This window comes from Euphorbia lathyris, chromosome 5 (assembly GCF_963576675.1).
Source record: "Euphorbia lathyris chromosome 5, ddEupLath1.1, whole genome shotgun sequence".
Taxonomy (NCBI): domain Eukaryota; kingdom Viridiplantae; phylum Streptophyta; class Magnoliopsida; order Malpighiales; family Euphorbiaceae; genus Euphorbia; species Euphorbia lathyris.
In genome coordinates, this window is record NC_088914.1 from 31,929,258 (window position 1) to 31,941,317 (window position 12,060).

Here is a 12,060-nt window from a genome sequence, read left to right on the forward strand (position 1 = left end):
AGGTGAAAAGAGCGCCTAAATAAAAGCCATGCGAGGAAAAAGGTGAAAAGAGCGCCTAAATGAAAGCCCCACTATGGGTGAGAAAGATCCAGAGGTTGAACGGGCGGATCATCGTACTAGAAAGATTGTCAACAAGCATATCAAGGTATAAAACAATTCCTAGCAGAACCACCCTTGATGAGCAGACCAATCTGAAGGGGAGACCTGCATTTGTATCAATCTGTCATGGATAAAGCTATGTGCACTGTGGTTATTCAAGAAGAAGAAGGTCAGCAGTTCTCCATCTATTATGTTAGCAAAATGTTGAAGGATGCGGAGACAAGATATCAGAAGCTAGATAAAATGGCTCCCACGGTTGTGACAACATCCATCCGCGTTAAACCATATCTCCAAGCATAACCTCAACATGATCGATATCAAGATCAAGAACCGGCTTCACCATCATGATTCAACATTGAACACACAAATGATGAGATTGAAAGGCGAGTGCATGCCGCTCTATATAGACAAGAGAACAATGCAGAAAGGTACGCCATCAAGTTAACATGAATTTGCCATTCACAGCACGGATCCTGGGGTACGAAGTGGACAGAATGTTTAAAGCTTCCAACTTGCCACAATATAAAAGAAAAGATTCAATATAAGCGGGACATTACATATCCCGAACCCAAAGGAGGGGAGCATGTAACCGTTGGAAGAAACGCCAAAGCGTACTACAGGTTGGCCACCACATTGGTTGGCCACCACACTGAAGCTTGCTGGGAGCTGGCAAACTAGATAGCTTTGTCCAGAATAACAAATAACAAGATGACAACCAGAAGACAGATCCCAAAAATAAATTCAAAAGTGTCATTAATGTCATAGCAGATGGACCAGTGTATCAGCCACCCGTGGAAAAAGCAAAAATATCCGCTCTGGATAAAACATCCCTCCATTGCTCCTTTTGCAGAAACAGGTCCAGTAATCTCTCCACATACAGATGCGTTGACAATTGAAGGATGAGAGATGAAATGAAGCGAATAATGATAGACACGGGCAGTTCTTGCAATGTCATCACCATAGGTGCATTCGCCAAACTAAAGGTTGATCTGATCCAAATAGAAACAACCATTGTTGACATCATTGGAGTGACGGGTCACACTATCCAGACCAAGGGCCAGAGGTTGCAGCCCTAATTTCCATCCGTCGTCTGACAATGTACATTCTCACCAGCAAAGGAGGAGTAATGATTAGCGGGAACCAAAAGGTGGCTAAAGAGACTTATACTCAGCGTCACTATCAATCCGGCCACAATCCAAAGAGGACGAAGGTGAGAAATATTAACTTGTCACTACAGCTTTGGGCGACACAGAAACGCTCCTTATTGCTGATGGAAAGCGGGTGCGGATCGCCAAAGGATTAAAACTTGAGATCAAAGAGGATGTTAAAAAAAGTTCTCATTGAGTCTGAAAGCGTATTTACATAGGAGAATGAGATCCCCACAGGAGTAAGCCCATATGTGATTACTCATAAGTTAAACATCATTGAGGATGCGGTTCTAGTTGCTCAGAAAAGACGGAACCATGGGCCTAAAAATCAGTATTTTTACATATTCTTATATGTGCATTAAACTGTTATAGTATCCTATATTTTATAATTTATTCTTTCTCGCCATACTTCTTATATTCATTTGCCTAGCTTTTAGTGCTGATATACGCCCAGTGGCTGGCGAATGAAAAGTTCCACAGGCGGATCAATTACCTCAAAGATAGGACAATTGATCCCATCACGGGCGGATCCCCTTTCCACAAAGATAAGAAGCACAGATCCTCAGGAGCTTTCAAATGAGCTCAACTCTCTCCTCAAAGACAGGAAAAGGATTGACCACCATCAAAGCGGGTTAAAATCGTCTCAAACATGAGATCATTACACCCTCAACTTTCTCCTCAAAGATAGGAGAACACTCTCATGGGCGGATCAATCTTTAGATGATCACCATTCGAGAAAGAGTTAAAACATTCCTTGGACGCAAGGACTTTACACTCTCTCACTCCCTTCCCAAAGAAGGGTTCACAAGTCCTACGGGCGGATCGCTTCACCTCAAAGATAGGTAGCAAGTTGATCCCCTAGGCAGCTTTACTTCCTCTAGAAGGAATAGAACAGCTTCTAAACCTTCACAAAGGTTCACACATTGGGGTACGGCTGGCCACCTACCCTAAACAATCGGAGAAATCCTAAACCAGATTCTAGAAAATTACTTGCTAAAAGATATAATGCATTAGTAAAAATAGTTCTGGAAAGCAAAGGGTTCATCCAACTAATGAAGCCTCGTCTTCATCTCCAAATAATGAAGCCTCATCTTCATCTCCAAATAATGAAGCCTCGTCTTCATCTCCAAATAATGAAGCCTCGTCTTCATCTCCAAATAATGAAGCCTCGTCTTCATCTCCAAATAATGAAACCTCATCTTCATCTCCAAGTAATGAAGCCTCGTCTTAATCTCCAAACAATGAAGCCTCGTCTTCATCTCCAAGTAATGAAGCCTCGTCTTCATCTCCAAACAATGAAGCCTCGTCTTCATCTCCAAATAATGAAGCCTCGTCTTCATCTCCAAATAATGAAACCTCGTCTTCATCTCCAAGTAATGAAGCCTCGTCTTCATCTCCAAACAATGAAGCCTCGTCTTCATCCAATCAATGAAGCCTCTTCTTCATCCAATCAATGAAGCCTCGTCTTCATCCAATCAATAAAGCCTCGTCTTTATCCAAACAATGAAGTCTCGTTTTCATCAAAGTAATGAATCCTCATCTTCATCATATAAATAACAAAGTCTCGCCTCCACAAAATGCACAAAAGTCCCTAAATGGCTGATCATTCTTACTGATCCCTAAGGGCGGGTCATTCTCCTCAATATGGCAGAACTGAAGAAAATAAGTCCCTAAAGGCGAATCATAATCCTATGGGGTAGGAACAAATGGTCCCATAAAGGGCAGGTTATTCCTTTCTAAAGGAAATATAACTCTCAAGAAGCCCCTAGAGGCTAACAATGGATACGGTTGGCCACCTATCCACGAAGAAGCAAAATCCCCTAAAAGCGTATCATATCCATATATGATCCCACATAGGGCGGATCTTGTTCATAAGATCCCGCATAAGGAAGCCCCAAAAGGCGCATCATTTCCATATATGATCCCCCATCTAGGGCGGGTCCACTTTCCTCCAAGATAGAAAAATAAAACACCATTTAGACAGCCCTAAAGAGCTTTTTATACCTTTAGGGGGGGCTTCTGATAACAACCCAAATTATTCTTGAATAAGGAATAAGGGAAAATTAATAGAAATAATGGCAAACCATTATTCCTTCTAAAAGAGATATTTATACATGATTAATGTGGAATTAATGATAATTAATGCATGGGAGAATATGCAAATAATGAGGAAAAGGAAGGAGTCTCTAGCATTATGCCACGCCATGTGGACCATGGCGAGATACGCCATAACGAGATACGCCCGATGAGAGCGAGTAGCGGAGACCCGCCATAGCTCTCAAGGAGAGCGTACATACGCCTTGACGGATCAAAGAATACGAAAAGGGATATTCATCTTACTGACAGAATATTATCCCAATGACCAAAAGGGATATTCACCTTGAGAACACCGCAAGAAGAACCGAATGGCGGATCTCCACGGTTCAGCTCAGTGAGATCCGCTGGCGAACCTATGAGGCGAATCTCCTCTTTCACCTGATTCATCACAGTAACGGCAAACCGCCGACTCGGCCATAAAGACCATTCATGAGCTATCAATTAGCTAACCGCCTGGTTAAAGATAACCTGTAACCGCCATTAATGGAGCATTAATGGAGACCTTCTAGTTGCTGAAGGTTACGACTTCTTAGCTATATAGAGCCTACATCCCTAGGCTATCAAGGTACACATTCTCACAACCTTTGTCAATTCAGTTTGCTCTCTTGATCTTCCTTACTGACTTTGGCATCGGAGCTTCCCCCCGTCGAACCCAACGACGCTCCCCACAGGGACGGACGTTGATCGGAATTTTCCCACCTGTTAAAGAATGGTTAACTTTTAGGCCAGACGCAACATTTGAAACTTGGGACCAACTTGCCCAAGCGTTTTTATCAAAATATTTTCCTTTAACAAAAACTGCAAGAGTCATAAAAGAGTTAACATCTTTTTCTCAAAATGATAATGAAACTCTTTATGAAGCTTGGGAACGTTTTAAAGAACTTCAACGTTTATGCCCACACCACCAATTGCCCGATGCACTTTTAATGCAAACGTTTTATAATGGATTATACCCTACAACTAGAGGTTCATTAGATGCTATGTCGGGAGGGTTATTTATGAAGAAGACATCAGCCCAAGCAAGAGAACTCTTAGAGGAAATGGCAATCAACAGCAGTATGTGGCCCGCGGAATGTGGACACATACCTGTGGCAAAGCCATCATCCTCAACCACATCATCAGTTAAAGGTATAGTGAATCTTGATCCAGTTGCGATGTTACAAGCCTAATTTTCTGCCTTATAGCACAAAATTGATAGGTTTATGGCACCGTGCGATGCTAATGGTAATCCAATCCAAACGGATGTGGATTATGAAGGTATGAGCGAAATTGAACAGGTAAATTTTGTCCAAGGGCAAAACCAAACTAATAATCCTTATTCTAATACTTATAATCTTGGATGGAGGAATCATCCTAACTTTAACTAGAAAGATAATCATAATAATAATAATAATAATAATACAATTGCTAATCAAAATCGTACCAATAATTATCAAAATCAATCAAGAGATACGATAAGCACTTTATCTTCTAAAATCGACAAATTTATAGATGCTATCGGTGGAAAAATAAGTAATCACGAAGATGGTTTTAAACGGATCGAGAATAAATTCGATCAGCTTATTAAAAACCACTCATCTAGCATCCATAATTTGGAGGTTCAAATTGGTCAAATTTCTAAATCAATTCCATCCCGAAAAGAGGGAAGTCTTCCTAGCCATACGGAGGAAAATCTGAAAGAGCATGTAAAGGCTATCACTCTTCGTTCAGGGAAAAATTACTTAGGTCCGGAAATGCCCGGAGATTCAACTTTACCAGGAACTGATTTACCAAAATCCAAAGAAGATACATTAAACATAGAAAGTTCACCAATTGACTTAGGTACAAAAACATTTGCACCCAAACCACATTTTCCACACAAAGTCCGAAATAAGGACTATGACAAACAACTTTTAACATTTTTGGATAAACTTAAAAATTTGCACATTAATTTGACGTTTATCGATGCAATTACGCAAATTCCTAACTATGGTAAGTTCTTAAAGGATTTAATTTCAAAGAAAATTAGTTGGGAAGGAATTTCATCCATTTCACTAACTGAGGAGTGTAGTTGAATAGTGTCAAGCAATTTGCCTACTAAACTCAAAGATCCCGGATGTTTTACCATTCCGTGTAAGTTGGGAGATATTGAATTCCCAAGTTGCCTTTGTGATTTAGGAGCAAGTATAAACTTAATGCCGTTTTCTATTTTTAATAAGTTAGGTTTAGAAGAAGATATCAAACGTACCAATATGGTTTTACAATTAGCGGATCAAACCACTAAGAGACCATATGGTGTAATTGAGGACGTTTTAGTTAAAGTTGACAAATTTATTTTTCCCACCGATTTCGTTATATCAGACTTTGCATATGACGTTAATTGTCCACTAATTTTTGGTAGACCGTTTATGAACACGGGACGTGCTCTAGTTGATGTGTCGGAAGGGAAAGTAGTTTTAAGGATAGGAGAAGATAAGATCGAGTTTAATATGAACAAAGCAATGAAATATCCTATGGAGGAATTCGCTTGTATGAAACTTGACTTAGTTGAAGAATGTGTCAATGACATTATTCAAAAAGAAGAAATAATAGAACCTATAATGGGAGAAGAATTAGAAGATAAGGACCTAGAGCCTTTGATTCGAGAAGATGGACCAATTCCGCCTTCAACTGTAATACCCCCTAAATTAGAACTTAAAGAGTTACCAAACCATTTGAGGTACGCTTTCTTAGGCGAAGGCGATTCTCTACCTATAATTATCTTTAACAAGTTAACAAATGTTCAAGAAGAAAAATTGAAAGAAGTTGTTAGAAATAGGATAGGAAGTATGGGATGGCAAATTTCACACTTAAAAGGAATTAATCCTAGTATTGTAACGCACAGAATTCACTTAGAAGAAGATAAGCCACCTAAAGCAGATAGGCAAAGACGCTTAAATCCGAACATGAAAGAAGTAGTAAAAAATGTGATTACTAAACTTTTGGATAATGGAATCATTTATCATATCTCGGATAGTGAATGGGTTAGTCCAATCCATTGTGTACCTAAAAAGGGAGGCATAACTGTTGTCAGGAATGATGAAGGTGAATTAATACCTACGCGAACCACCACCGGTTGGAGGGTTTGTATAGATTATAGGAACCTAAACAAAGCAACCAGGAAAAATCATTTTCCTCTACCTTTCATTGATCAAATGATCGAAAGGATAGCCGGTCATGCTTTTTATTGCTTTCTAGATGGTTATTCTGGATTCTTTCAAATTTATATTTACCCAGATGACCAAGATAAAACAACCTTCACATGTCCTTATGGAACCTTTGGATATAGGAGAATGCCTTTTGGTCTATGTAATGCACCAGCAACATTTCAACGTTGTATGACTGCAATTTTTAACGATTTCATTGAAGATATCATGGAAGTTTTTATGGATGATTTTTCAGTTTATGGAGATTCGTTTGATGCATGTTTAGGGAATTTAGATAAAGTTTTGTCTAGATGTGAGGAGACGAATTTAGTGTTAAACTGGGAAAAATGTCATTTCATGGTTGACGAGTGAATTGTTTTAGGTCATAAAATATCTGAAAAATGATTAGAAGTGGATAGAGCAAAAACTCCAGTGATAGAAAAATTACCCCCTCCAACTACTGTTAAGGGAGTAAGGTCATTTTTAGAACATGCAGGTTTTTACAGAAGATTTATTAAAAACTTTTCTGTAAAATTCAAACCACTTACTAATTTGCTCATGAAAGATTCAACCTTTGATTTTAATGAAGATTGTGTTAAAGCTTTTGAAACATTGAAAGCAGCTTTAGTCAGTGCACCCATAATTGCTAAACCTGATTGGGATTTACCTTTTGAAATCATGTGTGATGCAAGTGACTTAGCTGTAGGATGTGTTTTAGGTCAAAAGAAGGATAAGAAGCTTCATGTTATTTATTATGCCAGTCACACATTGTCCGATGCTCAATTAAATTATACCACAACCGAAAAAGAAATGCTAGCGGTAGCTTTTGCATATGATAAGTTTAGGTCGTATCTGCTAGGATCTAAAGTTATTATATATACCGATCACGCAGGTTTAAGGTATCTATTTGCTAAGAAAGATGCAAAATCACGTCTGATTAGATGGGTTTTGTTATTACAAGAATTTGATATAGAAATTAAAGACAAAAGGGGAGTAGAAAACCTTGTCGCCGATCATCTATCAAGACTTGAAGATGAAAACGGTCCTATAGGTGAAACTATCGGTATACGAGATGATTTCCCCGATGAATATCTCTATCAGATAAAAAGTGTCATGTCACCATGGTATGCGGATATAGCCAATTATCTCGCAGCTAACATTGTTCCAGAAGGGTTAAATCTCCAACAAAGGAAAAAATTCTTTTTCGATATTAAACAGTATTTTTGGGAAGACCCCTTCTTGTTCAAAACTTGTGGTGATGGTATGATTAGGAGATACGTTAGCGAAAATGAATATGGGTCTATAATGTCAGAATGCCATTCAAGTTCTTATGGAGGGCATAACGGCGTTAGTAAAACAGTTGCTAGGATATTAGAATGCGGATTATTTTGGCCTACGTTGTTTAAGGACGTTCGTTCGTTTGTTATTCGGTGTGACAAATGTCAAAGAACCAGGAATTTAGGAAGGCAAGATGAGATGCCTCTCACAAACATATTAGAAGTTGAAATCTTCGACGTGTGGGGAATCGATTTCATGGGACCTTTTCCCCCTTCTTTTGGTAAAACTTATATTTTAGTAGCCGTAGATTATGTTTCAAAGTGGTTTGAAGCAATTCCAACCCCGACGAATGATGCCAAGGTTGTCATTAAGTTTCTTGAAGATATATTTTGTAGATTTGGATGCCCTAGAGTCATGCTAAGTGATGGAGGTACCCATTTCATAAACCGAAAGTTTTGAATCGCTTATGAGAAAATATGGAGTACACCACCACGTATCTACGCCATACCATCCTCAATCGAATGGTCAAGCGGAGATATCAAATAGGGAACTCAAGTGGATTTTAGAAAAAAACAGTTTTGTCTTCAATGAGAGACTGGTCTTGTAAACTTAACAATGCGTTATGGGCATACCGTACTGCATTTAAAACACCAATAGGAATGACACCATACCGATTAGTGTATGGGAAAGCATGTCATTTGACAGTAGAATTAGAGCATAAAGCTTATTGGGCTATTAAAGCACTTAACTATGATTTACAACAAGCAGGTAACAAACGTTTGCTCGACTTAAACGAGTTGGATGAATTACGTCATTTATCTTATGAAAATGCAAAAATATATAAAGAGAAAGTGAAAAAATGGCACGATGCCAAAATTAAAGTCAAAAGCTTTAGCGTTGGAGATAAGGTACTGTTGTTTAATTCACGACTCCGGTTATTCCCAAGTAAACTTAAGTCTAGGTGGACAGGACCATTTTTAGTCGTTAAAACATTCGCCTACGGATCTTTAGAACTTGAGGGACTTAATGAAGTTCGTTTTAAGGTTAACGGTAATAGATGCAAAATTTATTATGAAAACGCTCCAACTAAAGAAATTAAGTTTGTAACAAAATTTCATGACGCTTAATTCGTTAATTTTCATATATATTCTTGTTTTGCTTTTTGTTTAAATTTTTTTTTAGTTTAGATTTTATTTTTAATTTAATTTTATTTTATTTTGTTTTTACACATTTCATTTTTATGATTTTTAGTTATTAGATGAGTTTATATCAAGTTTTAAATGCATAAAAATATATTTAAGTCGTGTTTTTAATCAGATTTTAGGTAATTAGTTCGAATTAGAAGAAATTCAGCAATTCTCGGTCGAGATTCCAGGAATCTCAGTTGAGAATTCACACTTTCAAAATTATCCAAGAAGGTAAGAGATTTTCTGATCTTACCGAGAATTTATATTCTCGGCCGAGAATCGGAATATAGGGGTTTCGACGCCTGATTTCCAAGAGGAAATCAGCGTGTTGCGACCGAGAATCAGCATTCTTGGTCGCGACATGGGCACTTCTAGCACCATCAGACCTGTTTCTTCTTCCTCCTACAGACATAGCTATTCAAACTCGAAAAATTGAGTTTCTTCAACTCCAAGAGGTCTGATTTTATGCTTTTTCGCATAAAAAAGACACACTATTTCGTCCTATGATCCCTATAAGTAACAAGAGGTTCAGATCTCTGTTAATTACATTTTCTATTCATCTCTGTCAGACAAAAATCTGATATTCTAAAACACCATTTTCAACAAAGTTACAGAAACCTTTTTGTTCCTCAAACACCATGACTACCAAACACAAATCTTTCAAGAAGATTATTGATGCACGCCATAAGCGTATTGATTTATCAGAACGCTATGGTGCACCATTTCCCATCTATAACCATGATGAAGGAAGACGTTATTACCGATTCTGTTATGCTATATTTGTAGGAATGCTGTACATGGATGAGTTCTTAAATGATGAACTCGGAATTAGCGATGATATGAATCGCTATTTACAGAATTTGGGCTGTACCAAATTCGCCCACATGAAGTTTCCAATCATCAGAGATTAGATCCTTGAATTCTTATGTACAGTACGCTTCGTGAATAAGCGTCGGATTCGTCTTAGTTTTCGTAAAGATGGCGAAACTTTCACCTTCGGTTACCCTGAATTATATGCCTGGTTTGGTTTCCCACCACGGGATACTTCATATCACCATCCTGGTAGAGATATGACTTCCAGAGACATCTGGAGGATGTTAACGGGGTTCTGGCGTTTCAATCCAAGTCTCGCCTACAACAAATGCATCCACTCCAATTCAATGCTTTATTTGCACAAGTTCATGTGTCATACTTTATTTGGACGAACTGGCAGCAGTATGGTCCAAGACACCGACTTGTATGTCTTAGGTGACATATTTCAAAGCAACACCGTCAATTCTTCCAAAATATTGATGGAAGGTTTGATTGCCGCTTCTCGTTCCAAAGAAAAGAAGATTGGATATGGGAATAAAATTTGTGGCATAATACTGGGAGCCAAAGGAGCAGCATCTGTTCCTTGGACTGATACAGAACCATTTCCAATGATGGATTATGAATTTTTGGAAAAAGAGGGCCTCGTGAAAGTGAAACGTATCTTTCAGGTTGGCCCAAGGTTTCTTTCTACGGAAGAAAGACAGATCTTCATGCAGATGAAGATTGAACGTTATAGGGCAAGATGAATCCCAATTCCGTGGGATGAATATTTAGTTTCAGTTATTTAGGTTTTATTTGTTTTAGTTTGTGTTTGTATTTAATTTTTCTTTTATATATGTTTTTGTTAAATTTGTAAATATGTGTTATGAAATAAAATTTCGATTCATTTCAGTTCATTTCTTAATTTGATTATGGTTTATATATTTGTTCCAATTTCCATGCGATAATGAATCAATCTGTATTAAATCCATTTCATGTTAATGAATTTTAGTCATTATTCAAATATGAACATGATAATGATTTTAATGAACTTATATGATCTTCCATGATTATTAACACATATATCCGTTTAAACTTACTATCCATAATTTTATTAATTTATGTATCTGTATCATAATTGATTCATTTGCTTTTGTTTAACAGTTTAAGGTTTCAAACAATGAATTAATAAATACATGAACTTACATTTAATTACATTTAAGATGGTTCATTTAACTTATATGCTTTAATGTACATTAATGATTCATTAACCATAATTAAGGCATTCATGTCTCATTATTTTTCTAATTAATAAGGATAAACCTTTGGTTTTCCTTGTATTTAATGCTTTTTAATTTGTGTTTTTGAGTACAGGTACAATTTTAATTAGTTTCAGGACATAATTACTCAGAAAACTGCACGAATGGAGTTAATATGCGCGATAATCAGCCACCAAGGGCAGATTCTCGGCCGAGAATTAATTATTCTCGGTAAGTTCAGCGAAAACGTGAAGTTTTCAGAGAGATTTTCTCTCTGAAAATGATGTGTCATGACCGAGAATCTGGATTCTCGGTCGCGACACGCGTGCTGTATGGCCGGTGGAGTCCGATTTTTGCACTAAATTAAGCCTATTCCTATTCCTAATCTACCTATAAATCACTCTATTCAACCCTATATATACTTACTCCTTACACAAACATCACATCACCTCAATTTTTACCCAATCCCTCACTCTAAACTCTTCCCAATACACAACTTTTACTCTTCCCAATTTATTCATACACTATTCACAATCAATTACCCCTTTCATCTACCTACTCTTTCATTCATTAACCCTTACCATTCCCAAACTCTTCTTCAATCTTTTGCTATTCTCTCTACATCTCTTCTTCTTTATTTTCAAACCCTAACACACACCATCATGCCTAGAACCAAAGTTGCCGGAATCAAACCTAAGGTTACGGAAGCAAATCGCCTTCGTATTCGTTGTGGAGCTTATTTCGATATAGCTTCCGAGGAAGAGGCCGATTGCTTCACTCATTTTTCAAGTGCAAAGAGGGGAGTTTGTTGACATGCATTTCCTTGATTTCGATTCGGTAAAAGAGTTAAATTTCTCTACTCGGATTAATGCTTACCTTGATACTTTAGGTTGGCATACTTTTGCTTCAATGAAATTTCCTAGCATTACGAAGTACATTGTGGAATTTTTGGTTACCTTGCAAATTGATAAGAAGAGGAATTTCATCACCTTTAGAAATAATGGTGTAACTTACACTATTGATTATGAAGCAATGG

At 37.5% G+C, this 12,060-nt stretch overlaps 1 non-coding gene across 1 annotated transcript; it reads right to left on the reverse strand.

Annotated features, from left to right (window-relative positions):
• Positions 1-4,147: 4,147 nt before the first annotated feature.
• Positions 4,148-4,254, reverse strand: LOC136231425 (small nucleolar RNA R71). The gene has a single exon (XR_010689812.1). It is a non-coding gene; the product is annotated as a small nucleolar RNA R71 (small nucleolar RNA).
• Between the last annotated feature and the right edge of the window lie 7,806 nt (positions 4,255-12,060).